This window comes from Oryctolagus cuniculus, chromosome 4 (assembly GCF_964237555.1).
Source record: "Oryctolagus cuniculus chromosome 4, mOryCun1.1, whole genome shotgun sequence".
Taxonomy (NCBI): Eukaryota; Metazoa; Chordata; class Mammalia; order Lagomorpha; family Leporidae; genus Oryctolagus; species Oryctolagus cuniculus.
The window spans coordinates 64,452,748-64,467,051 of NC_091435.1; the positions used below are offsets into that span (position 1 = coordinate 64,452,748).

A 14,304-nucleotide genomic window follows, 5' to 3' on the forward strand; every position below is an offset into this window, starting at 1 on the left:
GTGGTTTTTTAAAGATTTACTCATTTGTTTGAGAGGCAGAGTTACAGACAGGGAGAGACAGAGAGAAAGTTCCTCCACCTGATGATTCCCTCCCCAAATAGCCGCAGTGGCCGCAGCTGGGCTGATCAGGAGCCAGGAACCTCCTCCAGGTCTCTCACGTGAGCACAGGGACCCAAGCACTCCGGCCATCCTCTGCCTACCTTACCAGGCCACAGCAGATGCTGGATTGGAAGAGAAGCAACTGGGACATGAACTGGTACTCATATGGGATGCTGGCACTGCATTGTGTCTTTCCTAACTGCTCATCTTCAACCATGCCCCTCTCCAGCCTCTGGTAACTACTGTTCTACTCTCAACATTTATGAAAAAAATTTTTTTAGATTCCACATATGAGTAAGATCATGCAGTAATTCTCTTTCTGTACCTAGTTTACTTCAACTAACAAAATTCTCTGCATTCATTCATGTTGTTGTAAGCATGGGGTTTCATAGCTTTTATGGCTGAATAATATTCCAGTCTGTATATGTACTACATATCCTTTGTCCTTCCATCTGTGATGAACATTTAGGTTGATTCTATATCTTAGACATTCTAAATGGTGATAAACATGTGAGTGTAGATGTGTCTTAAACATACCGTTATAATTTTCTTTGGATATATACCCAATGAGACATCATATGGTAGCTCTACTTTAAAATTTTTAAGGATATTAAATAATTTTGTGCCAATAATTTGCCAATTTTATGCCAACAATTTTGGCAATTTATATGAAATGCACATATTTTGTCAAAAACATGAAGTCAGAAAACTAACTCAGAAAGGGAAAAAATGAATAATACCATAAGTATTTAAAAAATTAATTTTTGAAATCTTCCCACAGAGATGACAGAAGGCCTAAACTGCTTCACCTGTGACATGTACTAAACATTTGAAGAAGAAATAATAACACCATAATATATTCTTTCAGGAAATAAGGGAAGATCATACTTTCCAACTTACTTTGGCAGACTAACTTTGATATCAAAACCAAATGACTAAAATAAAAAATTAGGGTCCAGAGCTGTGGTGTAGATGGTAAAGCTGCCCCCTGCAGTTCTGGCATCCCATGTGGGCGCTGGTACAAGTCCTGGCTGATCCACTTCTGATCCAGCTCTCTGCTATGGCCTGGGAAAGCAGTAGAAGATGGCCCAAGTCCTTGGAACCCTATACTCACATGGTAGACCTGGAGGAGGCTCCTGACTGCTGGCTTCAGATTGGCCCAGCTCCAACCATGCAGGCATTTGGGGAGTGAACCAGCAGATGAAAGTTTCTCTCTCTGTCTCTCTGTCTCTCTCTGTCTCCCTCTCTTTCTCTCTGCCTCTGCCTCTCTGTAACTCTGCCTTTCAAATAAATAAAAAAATATTTTTTTAAAAAATTACATAACTATGGCCTTGATTAATACAACTGAAAAAGTACTTAGAAAACTCAAATCCAGAAAAAAGTAAAAATAAAATGAGTCATTTGATTTTTCTTCTTTTGTGCATCTGCACTACTGTTGGGACTCATACTTTTGTGTGTTATCACAATTTTGTCTCTAACGTAGGACTCCCTCAAACGTTTATTGTAGGGCCAATCTGGTAGTCCTGAATTCCTTCATTTTTTGCTTATAATGGAAGATCCTTTATTTCTCCTTTATTTCTGAAGGATAGCCTTACTGAATATTCTAATCTTGGCTGGCAATTTTTCTTCAGTTCTTTGAATACTTCTTACCATTCTCTCCTGGACTGTAATGCTACTTCTGAGAAGTCTAATGGAGATTCCCATATAAATGATCTGAAACATTTCTCGTGCTGTTTTTAGAATTCCATTTGTGTTGTTTTCTTACAGATTGACAAATATGCCTCTTAGAGGACCCTTTTCAATCAAATCTATTAGAAGAACTTTGGATTTCTGGACCTGGATGTGCACATATTTCCCAAGGTTTGGAAATTAGCCACTGTATTTTATAAAAAAGATTATTGAATGCCTTCCTCCTTCTCTTCTCCTTCTGGAGCCCCAATCATGAGAATTCCTGCTTGCTAAATTTTGTCTCATACGTCTTGAAGGCTCTCTTCATTGTTTTTAATTTTCCTTTCTTTTTTGTCTGAATGGGTCATTTCGAAAAGTCAGAAGGGTTTTCTTCTGCTTACTCAATTCTATTGGTGAAGCTCTCAGCTGTATTTTCATTTCATCTATTGATTTCTTTTTTTTAAAACTTTTATTTAATGAATATAAATTTCCAAAGTACAGCTTATGGATTACAATGGCTTCCCCCCCATAACCTCCCTCCCACCCACAACCCTCCCCTTTCCCACTCCCTCTCCCCTTTCATTCACATCAAGATTTATTTTCGTTTCTCTTTATATACAGAAGATCAGTTTAGCATACATTAAGTAAAGATTTCAACAGTTTGCTCCCACACAGAAACATAAAGTGAAAAATACTGTTTGAGTACTAGTTATAGCATTAAATCTCAATGTACAGAACACTAAGGACAAAGATCCTACATGAGGAGTAAGTGCACAGTGACTCCTGTTGTTGACTTAACAATTTGACAGTCTTGTTTATGGCCTCAGTAATCACCCTAGGCTCTTGTCATGAGCTGCCAAGGCTATGATAGCCCCCTGAGTTCACTGACTCTGATCATATTTAGACAAGGCGATGGTCAAAGTGGAAGTTCTCTCCTCCCCTCAGAGAAAGGTACCTCCTTCTTTGATGACGCATTCTTTCCACTGGGATCTCACTCGCGGAGATCTTTCCTTTAGGTTTTTTTTTTTTTTTTCCCCAGAGTGTCTTGGCTTTCCATGCCTGAAATACTCTCATGGGCTTTTCAGTCTGATCTGCATGCCTTAAGGGCTGATTCTGAGGCCAGAGTGCTATTTAGGACATCTGCCATTCTATGGGTCTTCTGTGTATCTCACTTCCTATGTTGGATCGTTCTCTCCCTTTTTTATTCTATCAGCTAGTATTTGCAGACACTTCTTGTTTATGTGATCCCTTTGGTTCTTAGTCCTATCATTATGATCAATTGTGAACAGAAAGTGATCACTGGGACTAGTGAGATGGCATTGGTACATGCCACCTTGATGGGATTGAATTGGAATCCCCTGGTATGTTTCTAACTCTACCGTTTGAGGTAAGTCAGCTTGAGCATGTCCCGAATTGCACATCTCTTCCCTCTCTTATTCCCACTCTTATATTTAACAGCGATCACTTTTCAGTTAAGTTTCAGCACTTAAGAAGAATTGTGTATTGATTACAGTATTCAACCAAAAGTATTAAGTAGAACAAACAAAAAAAATACTAAGAGGGATAACATATTAAGTTGCTCATCAACAGTCAGGGTGAGGGCTGATCAAGTCACCGCTTCTCATAGTGTTCATTTCACTTTAACAGGTTTCCTTTTTGGTGCTCAGTTAGTTGTCACCTATCAAGGAGGACAAGTGGTATTTGTCCCTTTGGGATTGGCTTATTTCACTCAGCATAATGTTTTCCAAATTCCTAACAGGGATCACTTTTCATATAAAATTTAAACACCTAAGAATAATTGTGTGTCAATTACAGAGTTCAACCAATGTTACTAGAACAAAAAAAAATACTAAAATGGATAAAGTATTACATTGTACATCAACCGTCAGGACAAGAGCTGATCAAGTCACTGTTTCTCATAGTGTCCATTTCATTTCAACAGGTTTCCCTATTGGGGCACCACTGGGAACAGATGTTCAGCTGCTTCCCAGGACACTAGTTGTGCAGGGTATCAAGATTGCTTGGTGCATAAAGATCTTGGGAGTGGAGACTACGTGAGCTCTGCTATCTCTCCAGGGCAATGTAGAGGTTGTTGAAATGGGAACACATTATGCTGGGTTCTTTAGTTATAAATGTCTCAGATATTTGTGGCATGAGTGAGAACTGCCAGGGGCCTCTTGCTTAACCCTTCTCCACTGAGTAAAGTCCCTCTTGGATCAGGGTTAGTATTGAGAGATGGAGCTGCAGATGCTGTGTATTTACTTCCCTTTTTGTAAGGTCATTATGTGAGTCTATACTCACTTTTCTACCCCACCTAAACAGTTGGAGTCTTCACCTGTGCCATGCTGCCCACAGCTGGGAGACGTGTGCTAAAGGCCAGCTAGCAAATGTAGTTCAGCAGCTCAGACTACTGGTACTGGCCTGTGGGACAGGGGCCACAGGGCTCTCCTTGGCACTGAGTTTCATAGTGGTGGACCCAGTGCTAAGGCCTGGACTAAATTCTCTCTACTTTCCCCAAGCAGGAGTCATCTCTCCTCACATTGCTGCTTGGAGTTGAGGGAGAGGTAATACAGGTACTTTTCTTCTGACCTACTTCAATGTGTCCTTTCTTATTTTTTTTTTTTTTTACTAAAACTAGATACTATGGCTTCTCACCTGGATTCTCCCATTATTGTAAAGGTAGAGTGATGCTTGGACAGGTGTTCAAATTGGTGTCTCTGTGTTGAGACCATTGGTTTAGACTCTTACTTAGTTGCCATCTTGCTCTATTGCCAACACCCACTTTTTGAAAGGTAGAAGTAAAATCCTCTTTATCCATAGTTGGATTTATGGTTTTTGTAGAAAATCTGCAAATATACTATGTTTAGCAGGTATATGGATACTAGATCATTATATGAAAATCTGTATTTTATATAATAGCAATGAACAATCAGAAATTGAAATTAAAAAGCAGTATGCTTCAAATAGTATTAAAAATATATGAATTGTCTGACAATAAATATAAAAATAGTTGTATAATATCTATACACTAAAAACTACATTTTTTCCTTTGTTAATCAGTATATTAAGGAGACACTCATGCATTTCAAGAATTGCTTAAATTCTGATATCCAGATTTAAGCATGTGAACATTTATCACTTTTAAACATACAATTGAAGTTGTTTATTATAATTTACTGTCAACATTAAATTACAGTTGCTTTGGAGCATAAGACAAATGGTTCAAAGTAGGCCTGTATTTTTAATGAACACCTTCCTGTATTATACACATAAATTATTTTCCCACATAAAGATCTATTTAAGTTCTAAATTATACAGCTTTAGAAGTCACAACCTGGGACCTTATATGGGCCAAAGGGGGAAAAAATGTAACCATGGTTGGTTAACGTATTCCCATATATGTGTATGTATGTGTGTGTGGGGGGGGTGGAATGCAAATCTAGAAGTGCAACCCCTCAGGAAGCAGCATAATACAAAACATTATTTAAGAAGTAATTTCTCTTACTGGTACCACATGCTAATTATATATCATGTCATCTTCAAGTAAGATATGAGGCAACAGAATAATTACAGAAGCATCACAATGAATCCCATTTAATGCAAATAACTAGACAGGTCAGCACTTCTCCACAAGTTAACGTTTTTCTGCCTGAAAGTTAAATTTCATAAGCTACCAATTTTAGCTCCATAAGCTTAAAAGTTAATGGTCATACACTGAAGTCAATACATGCACCTAGCATTTTAGTCTAAGCTTGTCAATGTAGACAGCTGAAATCATCATATATAGAGGGCAAAGTTAGGACTTTCATATTTGCCTTTATTCTGCATATAACTTTTAAAACACTACAATAGTTGAACATTAAAACAAAAACAATAGCAAATAGTAAGCATATTATGGATATAGTCCTTCATTCATTCATCCTCTGCTGCATATAAAATCCAGCAGTGACTTCTATCTACTGGCTCCATTTAGACATTTACACTAATGACAGTCATCCTCTCCATACGCCTCTCGATTGCTGGGGTGTTGCCTTTCCTGATTTACATCAAAGTCTACCAGGTTCTACCTGACCCATTTCACCAGGCACTTCCGCTTCCTTCTTCCCAGCAAGTTTTTCCAATAAAGAGCATTTATCAGGAAAAAGAAAGTCATTCTCAGGGAGGTTACCTTAAATTCAGTGATTAGGTGATGCTTCTCATTCAGCACATTCTTGATATCTCCATGCTTGACACGGATGAAAGGTGACAACTATGGTTCAGTTGTTAAGAGTGGATATTGGCTTTTGGAAGCAACACATATAGCTTCAACCGATCGTGTCCATAATCATAAAAGGGTCTTTGACTAATAAAAACAGCATGGTCCGCCCAGATCCAATGCAATGGTAATACCTCCTGGTTCCAGTGCAGGTTCTTGGTCTCCTTCACCATAGAATGTTATCTTCTGGCCACCTTTCATGTCTTTGTCAATATGAACTTCAGGAATTTTCTTCTCTTGAACTATTTTTCTTCCATTGCTGTTTCTGCATCTACTTTCAGGACTGATCCATTCACCCATTCATGGTGGCCCTGCAAACAGACTGAATTTCCTGAACCATTCCAGGTCCTATCATGAATCCTTATTTGCATTTAAGGTACTCAGCAACTGAGACAGCTTTTTAATTCTCCTTTCTTACCACCTTGACCTTCTCATTGGTATCAAATTATATACTTTTGCAGAGCCAGTTCTCTTATAACACCATTATAAGTCTTCTAAGGTTACTGAGGGCTGATATACAGTTTTACTTCTCCATTCTTTCTCATCCTTCCTCGTCCTCCAAGAAACATTATTGAAGCTGTGCATGGGGGAATCAAAATCACTACCTGCTCTACCCTCGTTAATTGCTTGTTCTTTGTCATATAATTCCCTTTTCTTTGCATCAGAGAGAACTTCCTAAACTTGAAAAATCTGTTTAAGCTTGTGTCCTTCATTTGGATTCTTATCAGAGTGGTACTTCAAGGCTAGTTTCCTATAAGCCTTTTTCAATTCTTTTTAAGTGGCTTTGGGATTGACCACCAAAACATCATAGTAAGTGATTTCTTTAATCATTTTCTATAGCAAGTGAGTGGGCTGAGGCTGGTATGTGGCAGCGGGTGGGGCCTACTGTGCTCACACTATTTGTGAAGCTATACTAATCAAGACAGGTAGTATGTCTAGATGGAAAAATATATCAATGACTGGGGAATGAAAGTCCAGAAATGAATATGTGGATGATGTATTTTGGGCAATAGTGAAAGGAATTCAGTGGGTAAGTGTATTAACAATTGCTGGATCAATTGGATATGCATTTAAAATACATTTTGGTCTATATCTTGTACGTGAATTAGATGAGGATATTTCAAAAAATTCACAGAAAAAATGAAATTAAAAGATTAGTTCATTTTAGTGCAAAGAAACTTGAAATAGGCCGACGCCACGGCTCACTAGGCTAATCCTCCGCCTGTGGCGCCGGCACACCGGGTTCTAGTCCCATTTGGGACGCTGGATTCTGTCACAGTTGCTCCTCTTCCAGTCCCGCTCTCTGCTGTGGCCCGGGAAGGTAGTCCTTGGGCCCTGAACCCACATAGGAGACCAGGAGGAGGCACCTGTCTCCTGGCTTTGGATTGGCGCATAGCGGCCATTTGGGGGGTGAACCAATGGAAGGAAGACCTTTAGCTCTGTCTCTCTCTCTTACTGTCTAACTCTGCCTGTCAAAATAAATAAATAAATAAATAATAATAATAAATAAATAAACTTGAAATAAATGTACAGTTTTCTTCAAAGTGCACATCATATGCATGGATTTCATAAATTTTTTCTGCCAAAATTATCTTTTAATTTCATTTTCCTCAAACCTTAAGTCTTTTCATAGATCTGTAAATTTAAAGCTGTAAAAATTATAGAAGTTAGGTTAGGTTCTTCTTAGATACAATACCAAGAAATCCACAGAGAAATTAATAAATTGACTTCTTCTGAAATAAAAACACTGCTCTTCAAAGATAAGTCATGAACTAAGAGAAAATTTAGAAAATCAAATACATCACATTTATTCCATATGTATATAAAACACTCAAAATGTAATGATAGAAGAACAAACACCTCAATGGAAAATATGGGAGCCAATTTGAATAGACACTTCAACAAAGTTATATATATATTTCAAATAAGAACATGAAAAGACTCAACATCATTAGGGAAATGCAAATTAAAACTACAATGAGATTCTATAATACATTTATTAGAATGTCTAAAATTAAAAAGACTAACCATATCACACATGGGGCATATGGAATTCTCATATACTGCTTTTAGGAATACAAAAAGCCATGTTGGCAAACAATTCTAGAGTTTCTTAAAATGTTAAAAATATGCCATCCATATGACCCATCCATTCCATTCCTAAATATTACCCCAAAAGTAAAGAAAGCACATAACCATAAGTTAAGTTGTGACTTGAAATGCTTATGTCCCATGTGAGTCCTTTGGTTTAAGTCCTAGTTAAGTTTCCAATCCAGCTTCCTGCTAATGTGTCCTTGGGAGGTAGTAGGTTGTGGCTCAAGTATCTGGTTCCCTGTCAATCACATTGGGTGAGCCAGATTGAATTCCAACCTTTGGCCTGACTTGACTGTTGCAGGCATTTGGGAAGTGAAACAGCAGATAGATCTCTTTCCCTTTTTCTCTCTTTCTCCCTATCTATCTATCTATCTATCTATCTATTTGACTTCCAAATAAATAATTTTTGCATAGCTATAAAGCTACTAAAGGCTTATACATGAATGCTCATAGAAGAATTATAAGCTCAAATGGAAATAATCTGAATATCCCTTAATACGTAAACACATAAATACCAAAAGTATGAAATTTTGGTATATGCAGCATGTGGATGAATCTCAAAATCATTATATTTATCAAACAAATGCTAGGCAAAAAGGAATATATACTATATAATTCTAGAAAATGGACTTACCTATATTGACAGAGAAAATAGTGGTTGCCTGGAGATGAGGAGCATACAAGGAAGTAGAGGAAGGAGTTATTACAAAGAAGTGTACCAGTCCTTAAAAGACAAATACTATATATTCTCCTTGATCTGTGGTAACTAGTAGAGCACCTAAAAGGTAATCTATAGAAGTGAAATTGATACCTTGAGATGCCAGGACTTTGAACAGCCCTTCTCTTGACTATTGAGGAACTTTTTTTTTTTTTTTTTAGTACTATTTGTTTAACTCTGTAATTAATGTAGGGTTAAACTATGTGTATAAAGTTAATTGAAAATAGATCTTAGTAAAAAATAAGAACGGGTATAGGAGAGGAAGGAGGAAGAAGGGTGGGAGTGAGGGTGGGAGGGGAGGGTAGGATGGGAAGAATCACTATGTACCTAAATTTATATTTATGAAATACATGAAGTTTGTATGCCTTAAATAAAAGATTTCTGGGAAAAAATTAAAAAATACATTTTCCAAAATAAAAAAATAAATAAACCATCCTGCATCCCCGCAAAAAAATGCATATCATGAAGTAACTATGCATGAATTTCAAATTTGTTTGCATCAAAATAAACTTATCTTTGAATTAAAAAAAGTATGAAGAAACTTAGGAAGGAGGGGTAACAGGCATTCATAATCTTCATTGTGTTGATTTCAGGAGTATATACATATGCAACACTTAGCATATCATTTGCTTTAAGTAGATGTAGTTTATTGAATGTCAATAATACCCCCAATAAAGTTGTTTTAAAAATGAGCACTAAATTTCACATAGAAGGATGATCGCTATATCTTAAAGTTATATTACTCAAACAGAGCAAGGACACAAAGACAAATTCCTATCCAGGACTATCACCTGGTTGGTTTTGGTCTTTAAATTTCTACTAATTCTATTCTGAAGCAGCTTTGAGTGTGAATATTTCCCCACAGTCTGTTCTCATGATATTCACAAAATGATCCTGGAAAGAATAATCACCTTAATACTATCACTCCTGAAACTGCTGACATTTGAAAACACAAAACCAAAAAAACCCTAATATTTCCTGGGAGGCACAGAGAGGGGCATTTGTTCACATGGATGTGAGGGTAATATAATAGAACTTTGGCTTTGTCATTAAAGAACACCACTTAGAAGCTACATAATCTTGGGCAAAACACTACCTTTCTAAGTCTTAGTTTTCTCATTTTAAAAATACTTAACATTTCTTACTTGACAGTGTTGTCTTCAAATGTAACAGAATAACTGACATAAAGAAGGAACACAGTAGTAATACTTCTCTCCTTTTTGCTGTTGTTTAAAGTGTTTCCTTTAAGCCTCTGTGCAAATTCCCCTGTCAAGACTGCAGATGAAGCCTCAGGTAAAACCTGTAAAAGGGGTTCTAAGTTGATGAGTCTCAACTTTCGCTACACATTAGCTTCACCTGAGGAGACTGAGTTCTCAATCCCAGAGATTTTGATTTGAGTCAATGGCACAGCTTCTCAAAAGATGTTAATATGGAACCAAGGCTATGAAACACTGCTTTAATGCCACTCATATTTTACTGTACATTAAACCACTGGGGATCTTGTTAAAATTCAGATTCTGATTCAGCAGGTCTCAGTTGAGTACTGATACGTCCCCAGCTAATGCTGACACTGTCTGTCTTGAGTTGACATTGAGTAGAATACCTAAACCATAGGGAGCATCCGGATCACCTAAGGATCTTTTTGAGGCTGAGGATTCCTGGGTCCTGACCCTTAAATGGGAACCTAGCCCCTGAACTCCGTTGGTACACTAGGAGGGTGAGTCTGATACACTTCTTTTAGGGAGAAATATGGATCTAGCCTGACATTTTACATGGGTGGACATTGTATCCCCAAGAGACTGGGTGACCTTTTCCTCATGTAAGTTTCTCCCTTGGAAAGTTCATTAATGAACAAAATGAATTTTCAGTGGGAACATTTTCTGCTTTGTAGGTCCCAGTATTGACTGGGGATAGCAATCTGCAGAGTATCATATAATGGTTTCATTTGCACACAACTCAGAACCTGGTAGTAGAGCAGCCTGTGTGATAAATGGGGTCTCAGGTTCTACTTGAAGCATTATCACATCATATATCAGTTTTATGTCAAATGAACTGATGGTTTTATGGCCTTTCCATTCAATTTGATAGGCCCCTTGTCACAGGCTCTTTTTAATATGGCTAGAGGGCATTTTTGGTGGTGATGACAAAGTGATTTATAAAATCCAGTTCATGCATCAGCCACACATATGTAAATCAGAAACATTTCTTTCTGCAAAAAATTGTCATTGTCATCCTGTGATAAATAGGTGCATATTCAACGAGAGGAATTAAGACACAGATGTGAATACACATTTCTATATACCACTGGACCAAGCAATTAGCATATCACCAAGAACATAGTCCTGTTGGGCAGGAGACTCCCAGAGGACCCATTGGTTCAGTGCCAACTTGACCCTCAAGAGGGACAAGGTGGCTGGGTACTCAGTGACAATACAAGAGCATCAGCCTGGAGTGTGGAGAAGAAAGGGAGTGCTTAAAGAAAGGAAGTGCTTTTTCATCTCTATGTTCCAGAACTTTTACATCACTTATTCTTCACCTCATATAGTACCCAAAACTATCTGCAAGGTGGGAATTATTGTCCAAATTTTAACTAAAGAAATCTAATGTGAAGACACCGAAGACTTAAATGTAGGACAGTTTGACTCCAATGTTAATTTTCTTTCTGTCGAGGACAGCATAAGTGAATCATGTATCTGTGATGCTAGCTTTGCTGAGACCAGACTGAAGAGCTCAGAAACTGTAGCCATCATCTGCTTCCTGGGCCAAGCTTCGAGTCTATAGTGACGTGACATCACAAAGGCTACTACTGCAGTTGGAAAGGGTAAAGAGAAAAATTAAACAAAAACTCTCTTTCATTGACTTGGGAAATCAAAGTGTCAAATATTACTTTCTTACTAGTTTGTATGAAATAAAATCATGGGTAAGTTTTAAAACTTCCTCTATATGATTGGCAACAGAAATAGGATAAATCTGACAAAAAGATGATATTCTATGACCTACTGGCGTTTTGAATATGCCTGGAGTCAACTATGCTTTAAAAAATTACTCATTTCTAAATGTGATTCACCATTATGTAGGGATATACTATCTAAGCATTCTTAATTAAGATTCTAAGACTACTGACAATAATGTTCAAATACCAAATATTTTCTAAAATGTATGTTGTTTTTTTTTTGTTTTGTTTTTTTGTTTTTTTTTGTTTTGTTTTTTTGACAGGCAGAGTGGACAGTGAGAGAGAGAGACAGAAAGAAAGGTCTTCCTTTTGCCGTTGGTTCACGCTCCAGTGGCCGCCATGGCCGGCGCGCTGTGGCTGGCGCAAGGCGCTGATTCGAAGGCAGGAGCCAGGCGCTTCTCCTGGTCTCCCATGGGGTGCAGGGCCCAAGCACTTGGGCCATCCTCCACTGCACTCCCGGACCACAGCAGAGAGCTGGCCTGGAAGAGGAGCAACTGGGACAGAATCCGGCGACCTGACCAGGACTAAAACCCGGTGTGCCGGCGCCACAGGCGGAGGATTAGCTTAGTGAGCCACGGCGCCAGCCTAAAATGTATGTTTTTAAACTTCACATTAGCTATAGAGTTCTTTGTCATAGTGATTATGAGAGATAAATATAAGAAAAATCATGAAAGAAAATGGTTATAGGTAACTAATGCATGTTGTGGCTTCCTGTTTGCCTTCCTATAGTCCCATTGCAAGAAAAAAAAACAAAAACAAAAACAAAAAAAAAAACAAAACAAAAAGTCCAAGAGCAGGCAAACATTCCTTTGAAACAAAAGTTATAACAAGAATTAACATTTTCATAAGTAAGTAAAAAATCCTTTACAAATATTTAAAAAATGTTTTAACAGAGTAATTTAAGCCCAATGGTGGCATAAATCCCATTTTTATCCTTCTCTTCTAAACTTGAGCCCACTTGGTCACACATCCACCTAATTGATAAGAAAACAAGTATTCCTAATAATTGAAAGCCAACTATGTTAGAGACATAGTACCAATCACTTCACTTAAATTGTTTCTCATCTTTACTATAGCTCTTTTGTGGTTAAAAAAATTGTTTAATCAGTTGTAGAAAATTTTAGAAACAGATAAAAGAAAAAATAAATTTATAATCACCCCAAATGTTATCATCCAGAGACATCCAGATTAGCTTGCAAAAACAATTTCATGCTTATCTTTATTTTTAATAGCTTTCTGGTATTTTACCTTATTTATGCTTTAAATTTATTTAATTACTACTAGATATTTAGTTTTAGGTTCATATTTTTCTACTATTTTAAATATTGCTACAGGAACAGTCTTGTAAATATTTTGAGATCTTGTCCAATTTTTCCCTGAGGAGAAATTGCTAGAAATGAGATTATTGATTTGAAGCAAATATCTTTATTAAAGAACTTTTTAGAATCATGTAGTCAGGTTGTTATTATGGAAAATGTAAAATCAGTTCCAAACCCAGCAGCAATATGTGAAAGTGCCCATTTCCTTACATATTCACATTAGCACTGGATAAAACTTTTGTTTCAATCCTTAGCAATCTAATAAATGAAGGTGTTGTCTCATTTTAACTTGTATTTAAGTACAATGAGGCACATAGCCTATTGTCAAGGCAACTATTTTTTTCCATTTTATAGTCACTCCTATAACATCCCTGTATGTACCTCAGTGATAACAGAAATAATGGTGAATGAACTAGTATGAAACTCTGGATTCAATTCAGTGTAATTAAGCACCTTCCACATACTTAAGTTTTCAAAGCTTTTCTTCTCTACCAGACAATAAACTCCTAGAAGGAAGAGATTTTACTTTATTTTCAGAAAATCCTGTGTGTGTGTGTGAGAGAGAGAGAGAGAGAGAGAGATTCATATATATATATATATGCATATATATATTTATATAGAGAGATTCATATACTCAACTATGAATCTCTTAGAATACATCAAATATGAAAGAAAAATTGCCTTGCATGTAGCAGGGCAGCATTTGCTTCCTTAAGTTTTGCTCATGCTTTTTCCCCCTGTCTTTACTCTTCTATGGTAGAGGCCTGGAACTCAGGGGCTTTAAGTAACTTGTTCAAAAATAAAAAATGCTTAGTGGCAGAGCCAAGACTAGAACTTATGTCTTCTCTGTTCTTGTCACTCAATCACTAACTACAGTGTTGCCTAAAATCTGAACAGAAATATTTGCTTTTATATCTGAATTTGCTCTGATCTCATTTCACTTCCTGTCTTTGGTTGACTATAGTTCTCCAAGTAGATTTTTCAACACTCCAGAAAAGTGAGTTTAATTATGTTGATCTTTCTCTCCATAGTACATAACAGGGTATTGCTTCAGAAAGCAAACTGTCCAAAATGCATACTCTGGGGGGTTTTGTCTATAGCAACCACTCTGCTACAGAGCTTTCTCTTTCTAGAGTAAAACCACTCACAAATTGCTTTTTAGAATATCAAAACTCAGGCACATTTCTAGCTCTCTTGT

At 37.1% G+C, this 14,304-nt stretch overlaps 1 protein-coding gene and 1 pseudogene across 8 annotated transcripts in view; one reads left to right on the forward strand and one right to left on the reverse strand.

Annotated features, from left to right (window-relative positions):
* Positions 1-14,304, forward strand: part of DZIP3 (DAZ interacting zinc finger protein 3) — a 175,845-nt gene that overhangs the window by 97,333 nt on the left and 64,208 nt on the right. For 4 of the 8 annotated variants that reach the window (XR_007908893.2, XR_011388347.1, XR_011388351.1 and 1 more), the window contains exons 35-36: positions 11,510-11,655; positions 12,051-12,379. The gene's annotated coding sequence lies outside the window, so the exon portion shown is untranslated. Of the gene's footprint in view, positions 1-1,866; positions 1,960-10,070; positions 11,656-12,050; positions 12,380-14,304 lie in introns of all 8 variants that reach the window. The other 4 variants (XR_007908895.2, XR_007908898.2, XR_011388348.1 and 1 more) reach the window with 4 other exon arrangements.
* LOC100353944 (dnaJ homolog subfamily A member 1 pseudogene) lies at positions 5,750-6,853 on the reverse strand (annotated as a pseudogene).